This window comes from Mus caroli, unplaced genomic scaffold, assembly GCF_978045245.1.
Source record: "Mus caroli unplaced genomic scaffold, Mus_caroli_1 scaffold_9, whole genome shotgun sequence".
In the NCBI taxonomy this organism is placed as follows: Eukaryota; Metazoa; Chordata; class Mammalia; order Rodentia; family Muridae; genus Mus; species Mus caroli.
This window is the reverse complement of record NW_028227264.1, coordinates 45,159,521-45,183,417: the sequence shown is the minus strand read 5'-3', so window position 1 is coordinate 45,183,417 and position 23,897 is coordinate 45,159,521.

Here is a 23,897-nt window from a genome sequence, read left to right as displayed (position 1 = left end):
TTGTGTAAATGTATCACATTTTTTGTATCCATTCCTCTGTTGAGGGGCATCTGGGTTCTTTCCAGCTTCTGGCTATTATAAATAAGGGTGCTATGAACATAGTGGAGCATGTGTCCTTCTTACCCTTTGGGACATCTTCTGGATATATATGCCCAGGAGAGGTATTGCTGGATCCTCCGTAGTACTATGTCCAATTTTCTGAGGAACCGCCAGACTGATTTCCAGAGTGGTTGTATAAGCTTGCAATCCCACCAACTATGGAGGAGTGTTCCTCTTTCTCCACATCCTCGCCAGCATCTGCTGTCACCTGAAATTTTGATCTTAGCCATTCTGACTGGAGTGAAGTGGAATCTCAGGGTTGTTTTGATTTGCATTTCCCTGATGATTAAGGATGTTGAACATTTTTTCAGGTGCTTCTCAGCCATTTGGTATTCCTCAGGTGAGAATTCTTTGTTCAGCTCTGAGCCCCATTTTTAATGGGGTTATTTGATTTTCTGGAGGCTACCTTCTTGAGTTCTTTATATATTTATTGGATATTAGTCCCCTATACGATTTTGGATAGGTAAAGATCCTTTCCCAATCTGTTAGTGGCCTTTTTGTCTTATTGACGGTGGCTTTTGCTTTGCAGAAGCTTTGCAATTTTATGAGGTCCCATTTATCGATTCTCGATCTTACAGCACAAGCCATTGCTGTTCTATTCAAGAATTTTTCCCCTGTACCCATATCTTCGAGGCTTTTCCCTAAATTCTCCTCTATAAGTTTCAGTGTCTCTGGTTTTATGTGGAGTTCCTTAATCCACTTAGATTTGACCTTAGTACAAGGAGATACAAATGGATCAATTTGCATTTTTCTACATGATAACCGCCAGTTGTGCCAGCACCATTTGTTGAAAATGCTGTCTTTCTTCCACTGGATGGTTTTAGCTCCTTGTCAAAGATCAAGTGACCATAGGTGTGTGGGTTCATCTCTGGGTCTTTAATTTTGTTCCATTGGTCTACTTGTCTGTCACTATACCAATACCATGCAGTTTTTATCACAATTGCTCTGTAGTACAGCTTTAGGTTCAGCATGGTGATTCCACCAGAGGTTCTTTTATCCTTGAGAAGAGTTTTTGCTATCCTAGGTTTTTTGTTATTCCAGATGAATCTGCTGATTGCCCTTTCTAATTAGTTGAAGAATTGAGTTGGAATTTTGATGGGGATTGCATTGAATCTGTAGATTGCTTTTGGCAAGATAGCCATTTTTACAATGTTGATCCTGCCAATCCATGAGCATGGGAGATCTTTCCATCTTCTGAGATCTTCTTTAATTTCTTTGTTCGGAGACTTGAAGTTCTTATCATACAGATCATTCACTTCCTTACTTAGAGTCACGCCAAGAAATTTTATATTATTTGTGACTATTGAGAAGGGTGTTGTTTCCCTAATTTCTTTCTCAGCCAGATTATCCCTTGTGTACAGAAAGGCCATTGACTTGTTTGAATTAATTTTATATCCAGCTACTTCGTTGAAGCTGTTTATCAGGATTAGGAGTTCTCTGGTGGAATTTTTAGGGTCACTTATATATATTATCATATCATCTGCAAAAAGTGATATTTTGACTTCTTCCTTTCCAATTTGTATCCCCTTGATCTCCTTTTGTTTTCTAATTGTTCTGGCTAGGACTTCAAGTACAATGTTGAACAGGTAGAGTGAGAGTTGAAAGCCTTTTCTAGTCCCTGATTTTAGTGGGATTGCTTCCAGTTTCTCACCATTTACTTTGATGTTGGCTACTGGTTTGCTGTAGATTGCTTTTATCATGTTTAGGTATGGGCCTTGAATTCCTGATCTTCCAAGACTTTTATCATGAATGGGTGTTGGATTTTGTCAAATGCTTTCTCAGCATCTAACGAGATGATCATGTGGTTTTTGTCTTTGAGTTTGTTTATATACTGGATTATGTTGATGGATTTCCGTATATTGAACCATCCCTGCATCCCTGCAATGAAACCTATTCTGTCAGGATGTATGATTGTTTTGATCTGTTCTTGGATTCGGTTAGGGAGAACTTTATTGAGGATTTTTCCATCGATATTCATAAGGCAAATTGGTCTGAAGTTCTTAATTTTTGATGGGTCTTTTTGTGGTTTAGGTATGAGAGTAATTGTGGCTTCATAGACTGAGTTGGGTAGAGTACCATCCGTTTCTATTTTTTGGAATAGTTTTTGAAAAACTGGAATTAGGTCTTCTTTGAAGGTCTGATAGAACTCTGCACTAAACCCATCTGGTCCTGGACTTTTTTGGGTTGGGAGACTATTAATGACTGCTTATATTTCTTTAGGGGATATGGGACTGTTTAGATCATTAACCTGATCTTGATTTAGCTTTGGTACCTGGTATCTGACTAGAAACTTGTCCATTGCATCCAGGTTTTCCAGTTTTGTTGAGTATAGCCTTTTGTAAAAGGATCTGATGGTGTTTTGGATTTCTTCAGGATTTGTTGTTATGTTTCCCTTTTCATTTCTGATTTTGTTAATTAGGATGCTTTCCCTGTACCCTCTAGTGAGCCTGGCTTAAGGTTTATCTATCTTGTTGATTTTCTCAAAGAACCAGCTCCTTGATTGGTTGATTCTTTGAATAGTTCTTCTTGTTTCCACTTGGTTGATTTCACCCCTGAGTTTGAATATTTCCTGCCTTCTACTCCTCTTGGGTGAATTTTCCTCCTTTTGTTCTAGAGCTTTTAGGTGTTTTGTCAAGCTGCTAGTGTGTGCTCTCTCTAGTTTCTTTTTGGAGGCACTCAGAGCTATGAGTTTTCCTCTTAGAAATGCTTTCATTGTGTCCCATAAGTTTGGGTATGTTGAGGCTTCATTTTCATTAAACTCCAAAAGGTCCTTAATTTCTTTCTTTATTCCTTCCTTGACCAAGGTATCATTGAGAAGAGTGTTGTTCAGTTTCCACATGAATATTGGCTTTCTATTATTTATTTTGTTATTGAAGATCAACCTTAGTCCATGGTGATCTGATAGGATGCATGGGATAATTTCAATATTTTTGTACATGTTGAGGCTTGTTTTGTGACCAATTATGTGGTCAATTTTGGAGAAGGTACCATGAGGTGCTGAGAAGAAGGTATATCCTTTTGTTTTAGGATAAAATGTTCTGTAGATATCTGTTAGATCCATTTGTTTCATAACTTCTGTGAGTTTCACTGTGTCCCTGTTTAGTTTCTGTTTCCATGATCTGTCCATTGGGGAAAGTGGTGTGTTGAAGTCTCCCACTATTTTTTTTTTTTTTTTTTTTTGGTGAGGTACAATGTGTGCTTTGAGCTTTATTAAAGTTTCTTTAATGAATGTGGCTGCCCTTGCATTTGGAGCATAGATATTCAGAATTGATACTTCCTCTTGGAGGATTTTTACCTTTGATGAGTATGAAGTGCCCTTCCTTGTCTTTTGTGATGACTTTGGGTTGGAAGTCGATTTTGTTAGATATTAGGATGGCTACTCCAGCTTGTTTCTTCCTACCATTCGCTTGGAAAATTGTTTTCCAGCCTTTCATTATTAGGTAGTGTCTATCTTTTTCTCTGAGATGAGTTTCCTGTTAGCAGCAAAATGTTGGGTCATGTTTGTGTAGCCAGTCTGTTAGTCTGTGTCTTTTTATTGGGGAGTTGAGTCCATTGATATTAAGAGATATTAAGAAAAAGTAATTGTTGCTTCCTATTATTTTTGTTGTTAAAGTTGGCATTCTGTTCTTCTGGTGGTCTTCTTTTAGGTTTGTTGAGGGATTACCTTCTTGCTTTTTCTAGGACGTGGTTTCCGTCCTTGTATTCGTTTTTTCTGTTATCATCCTTTGAAGGGCTGGATTCGTGGAAAGATAATGTGTGAATTTGTTTTTTTCCTGGAATACTTTGGTTTCTCCATCTATGGTAATTGAGAGTTTGGCTCGGTATAGTAGCCTGGGCTGGCATTTGTGTTCTCTTAATATCTGTATAAAATCTGTCCAGGCTCTTCTGGCTTTCATAATCTCTGGTGAAAAATCTGGTGTAATTTTGATAGGCTTGCCTTTATATGTTACTTGACCTTTTTCCCTTACTGCTTTTAATATTCTCTCTTTATTTAGTGCATTTGTTGTTCTGATTATTATGTATTGGGAGGAATTTCTTTTCTGGTCCAGTCTCTTTGGAGTTCTGTAGGCTTCTTGTATGTTCATGGGCATCTCTTTCTTTAGGTTTGGGAAGTTTTCTTCTATAATTTTGTTGAAGATATTTGCTGGCCCTTTAATTTGAAAATTTTCATTCTCATCTACTGCTATTATTCGTAGGTTTGTTCTTCTCAATGTGTCCTGGATTTCCTGGATGTTTTGAGTTAGGATCTTTTTACATTTTCCATTTTCTTTGATATAAATGTAATTATCAATTTAGTATATTCTCCATATAAACAATCAGAAATACAAAAGCGCATAATAATATTTTTAGATGCAAAAGAGGCCTCCATATAATCCAATAAACACTCACACTAAAGCATTCTGGCTATATTAGGGATATGAAGAACATACCCAAACATCATAATGCAGATGTCAAAAACTTAAATAGAGAGAAAGTCAAACAATTCCCCTAAACTCAGAAACAAGTTAATGTTGTCCACTCTCTACATACATATTCAATATAATACTTGGCATGTTCCTTACAGGTATAAGACAATTGAAGAAGATCAAATGGATACAAAATCGAAAGGAAGAAGTCAAAATACTTTTATTTGTAGGTGATATGGTATACACAAGAGACCCAAAAAATTCTATCAGAAAACTTCTACATCTGATCAATGCTTTCAGCAAAATAGTTAGATATACAATTTACTCAAAAAATCAGTAGTCCTTCTATATTCAAATGACAAAAATGACAGACTGAGAAAGAGCAGGTAAACCAGATCTTTTAAAATAGCCTCAAATAATATGAAGATTCTCTTACCAAATAAATGACTTGTATGATACAAAGAAACACAAACACACAAAAAACAAGTTATTGAATTAGAATTTAAAGAAGCTGGGCAGTGGTGGCGCACACCTTTAATCCCAGCACTTGGGAGGCAGGGTTCGAGGTCAGCCTGGTCTACAGAGTGAGTTCTAGGACAGCCAGAGGTACACAGAGAAACCCCATCTTGAAAAAAAAAAAGGAAAAGAAATTAAAGAAGATATCATAAGATTGATATGTCCATGGATTGGTGAAATTTTTCATATAGAAACACACACACACACACACACACACAAAAAAAAAAACAAAAACAAAAACAAAAACAAAAAAACAAAAAAACCAAAAAACAGTATATCTAATACAATCCTTAACAATAAAAGAACTGCTGGAGGTTTCACCATACCTGATTGCAAGTTGTATTTTAAAAGAGCATGTTATTGATAAAAATATATCACATTGATTATGTAATCAAATTGAAGACCCAGACATAAGTCAACACAATTTTGGCCATTTGATTTTATAAAGGAGCCAGAAATACATACTAGAGAAAGGAGAGCATCTTCAACAAATACTGCTGATCAAGCTGAATTGCTACCTGTAGAAAAAAAAAATGATTGATTAATATTTATTACTCTGCACAAAAATTAACTCCAGATTAATCACAGATCTCAACATAAAACTATATACAATAAAGCTGATATAAGAGAATGTGGTGAATAGCCTTGAATTCAGTAGCTCAAGAAACAATTTTCTGATAGAACATTATTAACACAGGCACTAGGATCAACTGTAAATAAATGTGACCTCCTTAAACTGAAAAATTTTTCTATGACAAAGGAATTTGCAATTCTGACAAAGAATAGCAAAGAATGCCTACAGAATGGGAAAATATTTCCACCAGCTTCACATCCAATGGACGGCTTATATCAAACTATAGACAGAACTCACTAGAGAAGATATCAAGAACAAAAACAACCCAATTAAAATGGGGTGTTTATCTAAACAGAATTTTGAATTGAGAAACTCTGATGGCTCTGAAATAGTTAAAGAAACATCATTAGCAACCAGGAAAATGCAATTTAAAACTAATTTGAGATTTAATCTTATATCTGTAGGTATTCAATAACATCATCATCATCATCATCATAGTTTATGCTGTCAGGAATGTAGATTTAGGAGAATACTGAGCTATTCTTAGTAGGACTGCAGATTCATAGAGTCACAATGGAAATAAATATGGTAGAAATTTCTCAAAAAGATGAGAACTGATCTTCAATATGAAGTTATGCTGCACTTGGGCATCAACCTACAGGATATTCCATCCTGCCACAAGGATACTGCTCAATCATGTTCTTGGATGCTCTATTCATAATAGACAAAAATTATAAACAACATATGTGTCTCTCAAAAAAAAGTGGATAAAGAAAATGTGATTTATTTATACAATGCGGTCTTACCCAGCCATTAAACAACAACAACATGAAATTTGCAAGCAAATGGATGAAACCTGAAAGAAATTTTCCTTAGTAGGGTATCCTTTAACCAGAAAGAACATGATATATGTTCACTTATATGTAGATATTAGCAGGGAAGGCAATAATAACCAAGCTACAATCCATAGAAACACAGAGTGTAGGTGTTTAGTAAGGGAGTAGCAGATGCAGATAGATCTTGGTGAAACGGAATAGAATATATAGCTGTAGATATCTGTGGAACGCCACGAAAGTCCAAGAGGGGAGGTAGATGAAAATCAGGTTTATGGGAGAAATACAGGGGAGATTATGGGACATTTGAGGGAAAGTATGAAATTTAATACAGTAGATATCTTTTAAAACCTAAACATATATGAAGGCAATCTATATTAAACATCCACACAATAGGGGAGGCAGAGTCCCAAATGCCGAACTCTAGTCAACAAAAAGCCCCCAGGACCATAGCTTAGACTAATTGAGTTGTTGTCCAAAGGGGCCTCGTGAGAAAGTCCAAACAATCCAGGCTATTGCCTAGACTACAGGTTTCTATCCACACACTGACAGGTCCCCATTGTTTAGGACAGCACCTACAAAACTCATTAAATTAGAGATATCCAGTAGGTGCCTACTTAGAGCCTTTATCTCTATATTCTGGTGTCTTTCATACAGGAACATACTCCGCATGTTTTCAAAAGAGAACCATAAACACCAAGCCACTCATAAACACTTTATCTACAATGATGTCTTGCCAGCAAGCTATGTTATAGCAATGGTAGCACAAAGCTTGTGGGACTAACCAACTAATAACTGATTTGACTTAAGACTTACCCAACAAGATGGAACACATACTTACCACTGTTTGGGTGATCAAGAACATGACACTAGATATCCCAGCAATAAAATACACAGTGATGAAAAATTTCCTAATGATATTCTGATATACTCATGGATCAGATCACTGATCAACCAATATCACAGAAATTCCTCTGTAGAAGATTGGAACCTATATAGAGAAAATATAGATACCTATCGCAAGAAATTACACAGAGAGTGAGAGTGAAACATTCATTCCAAAATGGGATATCTCTAATAAATCCTTCTCCTTGCAGTTCTGAGAACAATGTAGAAGAGGGAGTGGAAAAATACAGATGGGTTGAAAGACACAAAGAAAACAAGGCCTTATAAATCAGCATGAACAAAATATTTATGCATGTTGAGTTTCATAAAAACTGAAACAGCAAGCACAGGGCCTCTAGGGGTCTGCCCCTGGACCTTTGTGTATATATTGCAGGTTTCAGTTTAGTGGTTTATGAAACTCCTGACTGTGTAATCAAGTGGGTCTCTAATTCTAGTGCCTTATCTTGGCCTATTTTACTTATGTTGGTTTGCATATTCCTTTTTTATGTTGAAATATGTTAATGAATGAAACAATTAATAAAAAGAAACCTAGCCACCATGGTGGAGGTCAATCACTAAACCATACCTTAAAACTCCATTGAGAGGGGAAATGAGGTTTCTCCAATAGAATGACACTGGGTATATCAGCCGTTATAGGGTGGGCCTCATGTTCAAGAATAGTTGGCTAACTGTTATGTCCAGCCAGCAGCCAGTCTCGGGTTCTGGGAAGGCATCCTGGAACCTGGAAGAGAAGAGGGAGCTAGGCAGAGGAGAGAATGACAAAACCAAGACAAGACTCTGCTCAAGGTTCAATTTTACTATTTTTGACACTCAGTTATGAAGCAGGGAGAAGGGCCCAATTCCCGCCAAATCATCTTGGAGTAAGGTTGCAGGTGAACACGTGATAAGTCCAGAACAGCTAGTTGGCAGGCAGCAGCAGTGGGAGTGACAGGACAATAGGGCCGAAAGCTCCGCCCTGATGTTCTCTAACACTGAAACCTGAGCAAACAGGTTTCAGGCTGGGGAGGGGAGGTTACATCGCCTCCCTGTTGTTAATATAAAAAAGAAAACAGTTTGTTTATAGGGAAACAAAAATCCCTTAAAGAATTGCATGAAAACATGACCAAACAGGTGATTGAATTGAATTCAATAAAACCATTCAAGACCTCAAAAGGGAAGGAGACACAATAAAGAAAACCCAAAGTGAGACAACGCTGGAGATAGAAAACCTAAAGAACTCAAATGATCTTGGGTATCCTAAGTTTTGGGCTAATATCCACTTATCAGTGAGTACATATTGTGTGAGTTCCTTTGTGATTGTGTTACCTCACTCAGGATGATGCCCTCCAGGTCCATCCATTTGCCTAGGAATTTCATAAATTCATTTTTTTAATAGCTGAATAGTACTCCATTGTGTAAATGTACCACATTTTCTATATCCATTCCTCTGTTGAGAGGCATCTGGGTTCTTTCCAGCTTCTGGCTATTATAAATAAGGCTGCTATGAACATAGTAGAGCATGTGTCCTTCTTACCCATTGGGACATCTTCTACATATATGCCCAGGAGAGGTATTGCTGGATCCTTCGATAGTACTATGTCCAATTTTCTAAGGAACTGCCAGACTGATTTCCAGAGTGGTTGTACAAGCTTGCAATCCCACCAACAATGGAGGAGTGTTCCTCTTTCTCCACATCCTCACCAGCATCTGCTGTCACCTGAATTTTTGATCTTAGCCATTCTGACTTGTGTGAGGTGGAATCTCAGGGTTGTTTTGATTTCCATTTCCCTGATGATTAAGGATGTTGAACATTTTCTCAGGTGCTTCTCTGCCATTTGGTATTCCTCAGGTGAGAATTCTTTGTTCAGTTCTGAGCCTTATTTTTTAATGTGGTTATTTGATTTTCTGGAGTCCACCTTCTTAAGTTCTATATATATTGGATATTAGTCCCCTATCTGATTTAGGATAGGTAAAGATCCTTTCCCAATCTGTTGGTGGTCTTTTTGTTTTATTGATGATGTCTTTTGCCTTGAGGAAGCTTTGCAGTTTCATGAGGTCCTATTTGTCAATTCTCGATCTTACAGCACAAACCATTGCTGTTCTATTCAGGAATTTTCCCCCTGTGCCCATATCTTCAAGGCTTTTCCCCACTTTTCCTCTATAGGTTTCAGTGTCTCTGGTTTTATGTGAAGTTCCTTGATCCACTTAGATTTGACCTTAGTACAAGGAGATAGGAATGGATCGATTCCCATTCTTCTACATGATAACAACCAGTTGTGCCAGCACCATTTGTTGAAAATGCTGTCTTTCTTCCACTGGATGGTTTTAGCTCCCTTGTCGAAGATCAAGTGACCATAGGTGTGTGGCTTTATTTCTGGGTCTTCAATTCTATTCCATTGGTCTACTTGTCTGTCACTATACCAGTACCATGCCGTTTCTGTCACAATTGCTCTGTAGTAAAGCTTTAGGTCAGGCATGGTGATTCCACCAGAGGTTCTTTTATCCTTGAGAAGAGTTTTTGCTATCCTAGGTTTTTTGTTATTCCAGATGAATCTGCTGATTGCCCTTTCTAATTAGTTGAAGAATTGAGTTGGAATTTTGATGGGGATTGCATTGAATCTGTAGATTGCTTTTGGCAAGATAGCCATTTTTACAATGCTGATCCTGCCAATCCATGAGCATGGGAGATCTTTCCATCTTCTGAGATCTTCTTTAATTTCTTTGTTCGGAGACTTAACGGTTTTATCATACAGATCTTTCACTTCCTTAGTTAGAGTCACACCAAGATATTTTATATTAATTGTCACTATTGAAAAGATACAATTTGCTAAACACATGAAACTCAAGAATTTTGAAGACTGAAGTGTGGACACTATGCCCCTTCTTAGAATTGGGAACAAAACACCCGTGGAAGGAATTACAGAGCCAAAGTCTTGAGCTGTGACGAAAGGATGAACCATCTAGAGACTGCCATATCCAGAGATCCACCCCATAATCAGCTTCCAAATGCTGACACGATTGCATATACTAGCAAGATTTGGCTGAAAGGACCCAGATATAGCTGTCTCTTGTGAGACTATGCTGGGGCCTAGCAAACAAGTAAGTGGATGCTCACAGTCAGCTATTGGATGGATCACAGGGCCCCCAATCTAGGAGCTAGAGAAAGTATCCAAGCACCTAAAGAGATCTGCAACCCTGTAGATGCAACAACATTATAAACTAACCAGTATCCTGGAGCTCTTGACTATAGCTTCATATGTATCAAAAGATGGCCTAGTCAGCCATCACTGGAAAAGATAGGCCCATTGAACACGAAAATTTTATATGCCCCAGTACAGGGGAACGCCAAGGCCAAAAAGTGGGAATGGGTGGATAGGGGAATCAGCGGGAGGGTATGGGGGACTTTTGGGAGAGCATTGGAAATGTAATTGAGGAAAATACCTAATAAAAAAATATTAGAAAAAAAATGTCCAGGCAATTTAGAACAATTTAATAAATGTCTAAAAACTGCTTTCTTAAAAGGACAGCATTATTTTTATGAGTTGTATACACATAAGCAATTGTAAATTTGATAATTAATAGCATCTGAGGGACGAACAATCTTAAGCAATTGTGAGCTCTGAGATATAGCATTGACTATAAATATACAACTTAAGGTTTAATTGTTTAGCATTTTAAAACACCATCTACAGCACACAACTAGATTATTTGTCCTGAAACAGGGGGAAACTGTGTGTCTCAAGGCCCTGCCCTGCAGCAGCCAGCAGCTAGCTGGGCCCATGTGGGCCAATGATGGGCTGGAAGAATGAGAAAAATGAGTTTACAATAATGGTTTTTCTGGCCAAAGAATTGTTTTGGGCACAGCTAATACTTAATTACCAATGAATATAACTAATAACAATTATAAAAGCTTTCTTTATTTTTTGTAAAACCTTTTGTAGTAAACAAAACCCTAAGTAATAAAAGAATATTGTCTCTGAATCTTTTGGGTGAGAGTAAAGATTTAAAGTAAACTTCCCTTGAGAAGCATGTTAATAAAACATTTTTCACTTAGGAAAAAATATACATTGAACGATTAAAACTCTTGGTTTCTTGTATAGAAGCAGATATGATAAAAATTTCTTACATTATGTAGATCAATATTTAGCCATATCAGAGGCAAAATATTTCAGTTATTACAAACTCACTAGAAGCAAAACCTTTACAATCACTGAGATGCAAAGGAGAGAGAAAAAGAAAAACCTTCGGATTTAAAATAACTATATAAAAGGTAGGCAAACCAGATTGTAATGCCTTGATAAATTTATGTTCTGATTGACTCTTTATAAACTATGAATTTGAACTTCATTAAAACATCATCTGGCTAGATCTGTAAAGAATTATTAAGTTTCTTTTGCAACATTAACTTTGGGAAAGTAAAACCCAATCTTAAAACCATTTATTACTATAGAATTAATATTAGAAGCATTACTATCACATTATGAAATTTGGCTGCCAATTAATACCTATGAATACATGTAAGCTTTAATGCTTTAATAAAGAGACATTGCTTTAAATCTTATCTTTAATTTTACTTTCTAGGATAGGAACCACATTAATTATTATCTTAACTAGAAATATCTTTAGAGACCCAGCCTCTTGGCCTGCCTTATACCAGGCCCCTAGGTGTTGGAAGGACCCTAAACTTGAGTTATAAAGTTTAAGACTAACCATCTGGAACCAATGTAGCAATTATTAATCTTAACCAACAACTTATGAGCTGATTGTGAAAACACACAGAGCACATTACCAGTAAAAAAGAACCAAACAAAGCAGTTACATTTAGACCAATCAGAAAATATTAATTTTTCTAGCTACAATCATAGAATAAAAAGCACTTTATCATTTTCCAAACACATTATCACGATTGTAGAAAACCCTCTGGAGGGGGGAATATTCATCAGCTTTTATACCCCGAAACTAAGAGGCTGTAGGCTCTCCCTTTTTTTTTTTTTTTTTTTTTTTCCTATAACAAACAGTTATTCTAGCAGAGGCCCTCCTGCCATGTGTCTGTTTCCTGGTTTTCTTCTTCTATGGAGCTCCAAATCAGCAGTGCCTCTTCCAAATGTCCTCTGCCGTTTCTCAGTCCTGCTTGGGTGCCAGATGTTCTGTCCTGACAGCGGCTCACATGTCTGGGGTCTGTTCTTGGAAGGCATCCTGGAACCTGGAAGAGGTTATGAAGCAGGGAGAGGGGCCCGATTCCAGCCAAATCATCTTGGAGTAAGGTTGCAGGTGACCAATTGATAGCTCCAGAACAGCTAGTTGGCAGGCAGCGGCAGTGGGAGTGACAGGACAATAGGGCGGCAAGCTCCACCCCGATGCTCTCTAACACTGAAACCTGAGCAAATAGGTTTCAGGCTGGGGAGAGGAGGTTACAGTTAACATATAAATTAACTCATTTTTTGGTTTGTTTCTTGGTTTCTTTGTTTGTGTTTGTTGTTTGTTTTTATTTGGTTACTGTTAGATTTTGTTGTTTTTCTTTTGTTTTTGATGGAGTTCTATTTTGTTTCTTGGTTTGGGAGGGTTTGTTGTTGTATTGTGTATTTCTTTATGTTTTTTTTTCTTTTTCTTTTTCTTTTTCTTTTCTTTTCTTTTTCTTTTTCTTTTTCTTTTTCTTTTTCTTTTTTTTTTTTTTTGCTTATTTTATTAAATTTCTAATGTTTTCCCCTTCCTAGTTTTCCCTCCACAAGCCTCCTGTCCCTTCCCCCTTCTCTTGCCTCAATGTGGGTGTTCCCTGACTGACCCACCCACCCACTCCTGACTCATTACCCTAGCATTCCCCTACCCTGTGTCATTGAGCCTCCACAGGAACAAGGGACTCCCCTTTCAGTGATGCCCAATAAGGTTATCCTCTGCTACCTTTCCTCTCCCTCAGGAAGTAGAGGGAGAGAGTGAAAAGGAGGGAGAGAGGAGCTGAAGGAAAAAGGGGAACTTGTTCTGATAGGGTATTGATAGAGAAAAGTACAAAGGGTCGGGAATTTAAAAGGAGCGTAGCAGTAGGAAAGGAGAAACTAGGGGTAGCCACTAGAAAGCCAGAAACTGGAAACATGGGTCCCTACATGTATCCTCTTTGGTTGGGAGTTTAGTCTGTAGGAACTTTGGGAGATCTGGTTGATTGATATTGTTGTTCTTCCTTAGGATTACAAAGCCTTCAGCTCTTTTAGTCATTGCCCTAATTTCTCCACTGGTGTCCAGTGGTCAGTCCCATGTTTGACTACATTTATCCACACCAGAATTGGTCAGGCTCTGACAGAGCATCTTAGGTGACCACTATACCAGGCTCCTGTCAGCAAATACTTCTTGGTATCAGCAGTATGAGTTTGGTGCCTTGCAAATGGGATGGATCCTTATGTAGGGAAGTTTCTGGATGGCCTTCCTTCAGTCTTCATTCTACTCTTTGTCCCTGCATTTCCTTTTGATAGGAGGAATTCTGGATTAGTACTTTTGAGGTGGGTGGGTGTCTCCATCCCTCAAATGGAGGCCGTGCCTATCTATTGGATGTGGTCTCTACGTTTTCTATATCTCCTTTGTTGGGCATTTCAGGTAATGATGTCTGTTGAGTCCTGGGAAACTCTTGGATCCCTGGCATCTGGGGCTTTCTAGTGGCTACCCCTAGTTTCTCCTCCCCTATTGCTACGCTCCTTTTAAATTCCCGACCCTTTGTACTTTTCTCTATCAATACCCTATCAGAACAAGTTCCCCTTTTTCCTTCAGCTCCTCTCTCCCTCCTTATCACTCTCTCCCTCTACTTCCTGAGATTATTTTCTTCCTCTTTCTGAGGACTGTAGCATCCACAATTTGGGGTGGTCTTCTTTCTTCTTGGGTTTCATATGATCTGTAAGTTGTATTGTGGGTATTCCAAGCTCCTTTTTGGCTAATATCCACTTATCAGTGAGTACATATCATGTGTGTTTTTCTGTGACTGGGTTACCTCATTTAGGATAATATTTTCTAGTTCCTTGCATTTGCCTGTGAATTTCATGGAGTCATTGTTTTTAATAGCTGAGTAGCACTCTATTGTGTAACCACATTTTCTATATCCATTCCTGTGTTGAAGGACATTTGTTTTTGTTTTTGGTTTTTTGGTTTTGTTTTGTTTTTCCAGCTTCTGGTTATTGTAAATACAGCTTCTATGAAAACAGTGGAGCATGTGTCCTTTTTTTATCTTGTAGCATCATTTAGCTATATGCCCAGGAGTGGTAAAGCTGGTATTTCCAATTTTCTCAGGAACCCTCAGACTGATTTCCAGAGTGGCTGGTCCAGCTTGCAGACCCACCAGCAATGGAGGAGTGTTCCACTTTCTTCACATCCTTATCAGTATCTGCTGTCACCTGAGATTTTGATCTTAGTCATTCTGACTGGTGTGAGGTTGAATCTCAGGGTTATTTTGATAGCTAAAGATGTTGAACATTTCTTTAAGTGCTTCTCAGCCATTGGAGATTCCTCAGGTGAGCATTCTCTTTTTAGCTCTGTACCCCATTTTTAATAGGGTATTTTGATCTCTGGAGACTACCTGAGTTCCTTGTATAGTTTGGATGTTATCCCTCTATAGGATATAGGATTGGTAAAGATCTTTTCCCAATCTGTGGTGTAACCTTCCCCCAGCCTGAAACAGGCTGAGCCAGACCTTGACCTTTCTGCTACTAAGGAGATTACCTAGGATGGAGCCTTCCTAGATCACTCTATTGTTCAGCCATTGTTGCTGTTCCTCTTCAAAATACTGCTACCTGCTGGGAGGCTGCTGAGCTATTCCTGAGACTACACCCTATCCTGCACGTTGTCACCTGCAGCTGGGCTCCAAGAATGAATTGGCAGGAATGCCCCCCCCCCCCAAGCTCAGTTGCCATTAAACATTTGAACCTTGATAAGGAACCTTGTCTTGGCTCCATTTTTCTCTCGGCCGCCTAGTTCCCCTCTCTTTTCAGCCCTGGTTTGCCTCCCAGGTGAAACCCATTTCATATGAGTGGTGGGTCGGTTTTCAATACTGTAGGTTGCCCTTTGGTCGTATTGACAATGTCCTTTGCCTTACAGAAGTCTTTCAATAGTATGAGGTCCCATTTGTCATTTCTTGATCTTAGAGCATAAGCCATTGGTGTTATTTTAGGAAATTTCCCCCCTTTGCCTAGAAAGAACCTAGTGTTCTAGGTTCTTTCTAGAAACCTAGTGTTCTAGAACCTAGTGTTCTAGGTTCTTTCCCACTATCTCTTCTATTAGATTAATCTTATCTGGTTTTATGTGGAGGTTCTTGATCCACTTAGACTTGAGTCTTGCACAAGGAAATAAAAATGGTTCAATGTTCATTCTTCTACATGCTGACCACCAGTTGAACCAACACCATTTGTTGAAAATGCTGCCTTTTCTCCATTTTATGGTTTCTGACTCCTTGGTCAAATATCAAGTGATCAAATATGTGTGGATTCATTTCTTGGTCTTCAATTTTATTCCATTGATATACCTGCCTGTCTCTGTACCAGTACCATACTGTTATATCACTGTTGCTCTGTAGTATAACTTGAGGTCAGGGAAGGTGATTCCCCCAGAAGTTCTTTTATTGTTGAGGATTTTTTTTTTTTTTTGATATTCTGGGTTTTCTGTTATTCCAGATAAATTTGAGAAGTGCTCTTTTTATCTCCGTGTAGAATTGGGTTGTAATTTTGATGGGAATTGCATTGAATCTGTAGATTGTTTTTGGCAAGATAGCCATTGTTACTATATTGATCCTGCCAATCCATGAGCATCGGAGATCTTTCCATCTTCTGAGGTCTTCAATTTCTTTCTTCAGTGACTAGAAATTTTTTTCATACAGTTATTTCACTTGCTTGGTTAGCATCACACCAAGATATTTCATATTATTTCTGTCTATTATAAACAGGGTCATTGTCCTAATTTCTTTCTCAGCCAGTTTATCCTTTGAGTATGGGATGTCTACTAATATGTTTGAGTTAATTTCGTATCCAGCCACAATGCTGAAGTTGTTTATCAGCTGGAGGATTTCTCTCACTGATGCTTTTGGTCACTAATATATACTATCATATCATCCTCTAATACTGATATCTTGACTTCGTCTTTTCCCATGTGTATCCCTCTGATCTCCTTTAGTTGCCTACTTGCTCTGGTCAGAACTTCAAGTACCATATTGAATAGAGGAAAGTGGGCAGCCTCTTGTAGTCCCGGATTTGAGTGGGATTGCTTCAAGTTTCTCTCCATGTAGTTTGAAGCTCACTATTGGCTTGCCTTATATTGCTTTTATTATATTTAGGTATGAATCTTGAATTCCTGATCTCTCTAATACTTTTATCATGAATGGGTGTTGTATTTTGTCAAAGGCTTTTTCAGCATCTAATAAGATGATCATGTGTTTTTTTTTCCTTTGAGTTTGTTTATATAGTAGATTATGTTGATGAATTTCCATATATTGAACCATCCTTGCATGCCTGGGATGAAGCCTACTTGATCATGATGGATGATAATTTTGACATATTCTTAAATTCCTTAGCAAGAAATTTATATTGTGTTATTTTGTATCAATAATCATGAGGGAAATTTGTCTCAAGTTCTTCTATGTTGAATCTTTGTGTGGATTAGATATCAGCATAACTGTGGCTTTATAGACTGTATTGGGTAGTGTTCCTTCTATTCCTATTTTATGAAATAGCTTGATAAGAATTAGTATTAGGTCTTCTTTGAAGGTCTGATAGAATTCTGCACTAAAATCCTCTGGTCCTGGGGTATTTTTAGGGTGGAATACTTTTAATGACTCCTATTTTCTTAAGAGTTATTGAGCAGTTTAGATTATTTATGTGTTCTTGAGTTAACTTTGGTACCTGGAATCTGTTTAGAATCAGCCAGTTCTTCTATACTTCCCAATTTTGTTAAGTATATGCTTTTGTAGTAGGATCTGATAACTTTTTTAAAAATTTCTTCAGTTTCTCTTGTTATGTCTCTATTTTCATTTCTGATTTTGTTAATTTGGATGTCTCTGTGTCCTTTGGTTAGTCTGGCTAAGGGTTTATCTATCTTCTTGATTATCTCGAAGAACTAGCTCCTGGTTTTGTTGATTCTTTGTATAGTTCTCTTTGTTTCTACTTGGTTGATTTCAGCCCTGAGTTTAATTATTTCCTGCCATCTACTCCTCTTGGGTATATTCTCTTCTTTTTGTTCTATAGCTTTCAGATGTGCTGTTAATCTGTTAGTGTATGCTCTCTCAAATTTCTTTTTGGAAGCACTCAGAGCTATGTGTTTTCTTCTTAGAACTGCTTTTCTCTTGTCCCATAAGTTTGGATATATTGTGCCTTCATTTAGTTAAATTTGAAAGATGTCTTTAATTTATTTCTATTTCTTCCCTGACCAAGTTATCATTGTGTAGGGAGTTGTTCAGCTTCCATGTATATGTATACTTTCTATTGTTTTGTGGTTGGTGAAGACCAGTCTTAGTCTGTGGTGATCTGATATGGGATTATTTCAATCTTCCTGCATTAGTTGAGGTTTGTATTTTGTATATGGTCAAAAAAAGGTATATTCTTTTGCTTTAGGATAAATTGTTCTGTAGAGTTGTCAAGTACATTTGGTTCATAACTTCTCTTATTTTCAGTGTTTCTCTTTAGTTTCTGTTTCCATGATCTATCCATTTCTGAGAGTATGATGTTAAAGTCTCCTACTCTTATTGTGTGAGGTTCAATGTGTGCTTTTAACTTCAGTAAAGTTTCTTTTTCAAATGTGGGTGTCCTTGCATTTGTGGCATAGATGTTCAGAATGGAGAATTTTCTCCATTCTGTGAATTTTTCCCTGTGATGAGTATGTTATGTCCTCTCCCTGCCATGGATCCGGCCTATTCGCCCCCCCCCCCTCAATCTGTGGGAATTAGGGGTTCCAGCAGATGGGCATAGAATCGGCCGGTATTGACAGACAGACACAGACATGAGAGAGTGTGCTGGATCTGAATGTAATTTGTCAAATCAAGCATCAAACTTTTTATACAGAAGAAAATAGGGAAATAAGGTGACACACTGGCAAGGTACAATGAGGTTACTGGATTACACAAAACAGAGGAATGCAAACAAGGAAGGACTGACAGGAACCAACTGGGATAAAATTCAGTGTTAACAACTGGGATCAAAAACAGCTCCACTAAGGTCCACTTAATCTTAGAAGCAGGGGCAAGGGCTTCATGCCCTTGCCATAGTTCCTTTTCTGGTCTATTGTATAGTCCACCTTTCCCCTAGGCCATGGTAAATACTTGCATATGGGTGTAACTCAGCTATCTATAGTTCTAAGTATCTACTCTGGTTCCTCCTTAGATCACAAACTTCCTTCTTCCTAGATAATGGTAAATTTCTGTGTAGGGCAGTGACTTAGCTATCCATGCCCAGGGTCGGATCAAGGACTGCCTAGAATCTAACTTAGCTATATGTCAAAAAAATCAATTCATGGGAGCAAGGACATTGGAGCATTCATTATACAGGATGCCAGGATTCCAAGAGACTAAGTTTCCATTAACTTTTTGCTTCGGGACAGCGCCCAGGTTTTTGGGGCCTGTCACGCTTGTCACTACTGGAGTGGATGTGGCATCTCCCATCTTTTTTTTTGTAACCTTTGTTTATTTTATTGGATATCAGAATCACTACTCCAGCTTATTTCTTGCAGCAATTTGCCTGGAAATTTTTTCTAGCCTTTTACTTTGAAGTAGTGACAGTCTTTGTCACTGAGGCATGCTTCCTGTATGCAGCAAAATGCTGGGTCCTGTTTACATATCTAGCCAGTTAATCTATGTTTTTTATTGGGGAATTGAGTCCATTGATGTGGTTAGATATTAAGGACCAATGATTGTTGTTTCCTGTTATTTTCGCTGTTAGAGGTGGAATTATGTTTTTTTGGTTCTCTTCTCTTGTGTTCGTTGTGAGATTAGTTTCTAGCTATTTGGGGGGTGTAGTTTCCAGCCTTATGTTGGAGTTTTTCTTCTATTACCCTCTGTAGGTCTGGATTGGTGGAAAGACATTGTTTAAATGTGGTTTTGTCATGGAATATCTTGGTTTCTTCCTCTATGGTAATTGAGAGTTTTGCTAGGTATAGAAGCCTGGGCTGGTGTTTTTGTTCCCTGAGGGTCTGTATGACATTTCCCCAAGCTCATCTGGCTTTTAGAGTCTCTGTTGAGAAGCCTAGTGTAATTCTGATGGGTCTCCCTTTATATGATACTTGACCTTTTTCCCTCGCCGCTTTCAATATTCTTTGTTTGTTCAGTGCATTTGATGGTTTACTTATCATGTGACTGGAGAAATTTCTTTTCTGGTCTCATCTGTTTTGTGTTCTGTAGGCTTCTTGTATGTTTATGGGCATCTCTTTCTTAAGGTTAGGGAAGTTTTCTTCTATAACTTTGTTGAAGATGTTTTTTGACCCTTTGAGCAGGAAATCTTCACTCTCTTCTATACCTATTAATCTTAGGTTCAGTCTTTTCATTGTGTCCTGGATTTCTTTAATGTTTTGAGTTCAGAACTTTTTCTTTTTGTATTTATTTGACTGTTATATCAATGTCTTCTATGCCTGAGATTCTCCCTTCTATCTCTTGTATTCTGTTGGTGATGCTTGCATCTATGACTCCTGATCTCTTTCCTAGGTTTTCTATATCCAGTGTAGTCTCCCTTTGTGATTTCTTTATTGTTTCTATTTCCATTTTCAGATCCCAGATGGTTTTATTCAATTCCTTTGCCTGTTCAGTTGTGTTTTCTTGATTTCTTTAAGGGATTTTTGTGTTTCCTCTTTAAGGACTTCTGTTTACCTGTGTTCTGTATTTCTTTAAGGAAGTTATTTATGTCCTTCTACAAGTCCTCTATGATCATCATGAGATGTGATTTTAAATCAGAATCTTGCTTTTCAGATGTGTTGGGGTATCCAGGACTTGCTGTGGTGGGAGAATTGTGTTCTGATAACGCCAAGTAGCCTTGGTTTCTGTTGCTTATACTTTTGCACTTGTCTCTCACCATCTGGTTACCTATGGTGTTAACTGGTCTTGTTGTTTCTGACTGTTGCTTGTCCCTCCTGTAAACCTGTTAGCCTATGATCTTAGGTATCTCAGCATTCCTGGGAGACCAGGTCACTCTGGGCAGGATTCAGGCACAGAGGGCTATGGAACAGGGTTAGCTCCAGGATCTGATGGCAACTGGAAGGATCCTGTCTCAGGCTGCTCTGTGGTTCCTATGTCCTGTGGGCTCTGTGTGGGTCCCACGTTGGCTAGGTATTACAGCAGTCTTACCTGTGATCTTAAGTATGTCAGCACTTCTGAGAGACCAGTTCTCTCTGAGCTGGATTTCGGTGTGGAGAGCTGTAGCATAGGGTGCAGATCAAAACTGGAAGGGAATTCAGGATTATTTTTCTTCTTTGTGTTTTGATAAAGAATTTAAAGCTGAGTTGAGTAGGCCTGGAGAGATCTGGAGCAAGTTGTGGGAGGACAAGAATATGATCAAAATATATTTGAATTTGAAAAAAAATTTTAAACTATGAAAAATATAATCAATTTTTTTTTATTTAAGATATAGTTCCATAATATCTCTCTTCTCATCCCTTCCCCCATATACTTACTCCTTTTTATTTTTCAAATTCAGTTGCTTTTTCCCTTAATTGCTATTTCCTACAACCTCTTCAGTCCGTATAATGTTATTATATATGTTTTCAGGATTTGACCATTTTGGTATTACATAATAACTCAATATAATTTTCTCAGGGAAGATGATTTATCCAACTCTCACCATTTCTTAGTTGCTGGTATTTCATTGTGTTGGCTTAAGGTTCTTGTTCTTTCACCTGGTTGTGTTAACATGTCTATTATTGTTGTCTTTCTTCATGTCACATTGGGTATTTTTTCTTATAGTCCTAAGATAAATTATCTCACAGCAAATTCTCTGATCCTCTGGCTCTCATATATTTCCACCCTGTCTTCCTTAAAATAATCCCTAAGTCCTAGTATTCTTTTGTAGATGTATTCTTTGAGTTTGATCTCTATAACCCTACATTTTTTTTGTAGTGGTCTCTCTCTATTCCAAAAATAAATTTCTTTGATGAGGTTTTGATGAAGTTTCTTTGTCATGTGAAATTTTATACCAGCTCTGAAGTTCAAGTTCTGTCACAAATTGTTAGCTAATACACTATATATTAATAACAAAAGACATTTTTATAGCCTTCTTTCTCAGGGTCACTAGGATCTGTCTCTTTGCATATCTGAAACTCCCATGCTGATTATTTGTACTCTTCTTGACAGCCAAGTGAAATAATTACATTTATGCTATTTTGGTTCATGCAATCATTTTCTTTCTTTCTGTTGTGAGAGTTTTTGTGGAGTTATTGCTTAAATTAATGAATATTCCCTGTACATTTCTGAGACCTTTAGAAATCATTCTCATTCTGGTAAGATCTTCCTCCAGAAGTATTTACATTTGGGGCCTTAGTGTTTATTTACTCACTAATAATGTTACTGAAATAGGTGCCATGAAACCTTCATGGTTATTCTTTATGACAATTAATATAAAGTCATAATCATTTAGGTGCGAATTTCCCAGCTTTTTACTCAATATGCCTTTGAAAATGATCACAGATACCATGATTTATCCTATTACTGTGAAAAGTCTGCATATTTTGAAAACTGATTATTTTCCAATGAATGCTTGATATAGTTATACTTTGAAGTATGTGGTTTTTTTTTCATTATATCAAATGGTCTAGTCATTGTCCATTTGTAAAAATACCTTCATAAATATGAATTTGAACTTCCCAGCATTTCTTAGTGTTATTCAATCAGTTACAAACTGTTTTTTTTTTTAATTCACAAAACTCTGCTTTTTACCCTTTCCAGCTTCTTTCCTCTATTCTGTATGTCATTTGAAAATATACATGCAGGAATGGTTATATGCATCAATATTATTCTCCTGTATGGCCATTGAATGCAAATATTAACATACCATTAATATGTATGTCACCCATGTTGTGATCTAAGTGACAGATACCATACACTACAACAGTTCTTATGTAGGAGGGGATAAACTGACGCTGCCTCTGGCCAAGGGTGGAGGGAAAAAGAGAGTTGAAAGAGAAGAGATTGACTTTTTATCAGCAGTTGTATCCTTTTAGAAGGGGAGGGTATGTGATTCCTGACAACAGTGGGAAACTGTCCCATCTTGACAGCTAGTTATGTTTTGTGCTGTCTCTGGGTCCCTGGCAGTGGAGATGTCTGGTTACCAGCAACCCAATGTCTATTCAATATATATTTCTACATTGCTGAAGAAAAATCAATCCCTATTATAGGTCTCTGCCGTATAATTTTGCTGGACATAATATATAGGAGCTTCAAAAGAAATACAAAGTGTGTCTTGAAGGACTTAAAAAGAAAGAAGACAGCACACAATAGTACTGACTAACAACAAAACAGAAATAAAATGGAAAGATATTTCATGGATACTGTGAGGTGATAAGCAAATTGTTAAAAATTTTCTATACCCAATTATTTTAGCAACATTTCTATTACTATGAGAAAATATCATGACGAAGACAACCTCTAAAAGTAGCATTTAATTTGAGGTCAATGGTTCCAAAGGGCAGAGAGTCCATGACTCTTATGGTAGGAGACCTGATATCAGACAGGCAGGCAAGGCATTAGGGCAGTAGCTGAAAGCTTATTATATATAAAAAATAGAATGGCATAGATTTTTTAAAATCTCAAAGCCCACCCTCAGTGGTACACCTCCTCCAACAAGGTCATAGCTCTTAGCCCTTCCTAAGAGTTCTACTAACTAGGATCAAGTTCAGATATATGTGCCAATGGGAACTGCTCTCATTCCAATTACTATACGAATTGTTCATGAACAACACAGTAAACACTAGGTGCCAGATAAATATTTCAACTGGAAAATTCTGAAAATACTTTCAATTACCTTTATATACTTCCTTTTCTTCCAGCAATGTGAGACTACTAACATTATATCTACAAGCATTTTTTTCATATATTCTGATAGGTAAGATAGAATAGGTAGACTGAAAAGCACAATTACATTATAATATGTCCAGGTCTCATCACAGTATTTGCAATATTATTAGACATTTATAAATACTATTTCAAGAGAGTAGCAGAGAAATTAATGTCTATAATGTAATCTATCTGAGAGTTTGATAGCAAAATGTCATGGAGAGTCAGGCTTTAGTGCATCTCAGATATGAAATATCTTTCTGAAGAGAAATGTGTGTCAGGAGAGTGGTTAATTGGATGTCTGCTCTCTGCCCAGTTCTTTGTGATGGACAGGAAGGAATACTTAAGTAAAGTGTGAACAACTTCAACCGTATAAGTAACAAAATAGAAACAAATTAAAATTTTGAACTTATTTGACATTACAATTATAATAAAATATAAACTCTTCTTATCATATATAGGTAAATGATTGTTCAACTAGAGATACAGAAAAGCTAGGAAACTCACATCCATGTACATGTGGACATTAATTGAAAGTGAAATAAAATCGGATAGAAATCATGATCTCAGATCTTATTTTACTGCAATATTTTAACATC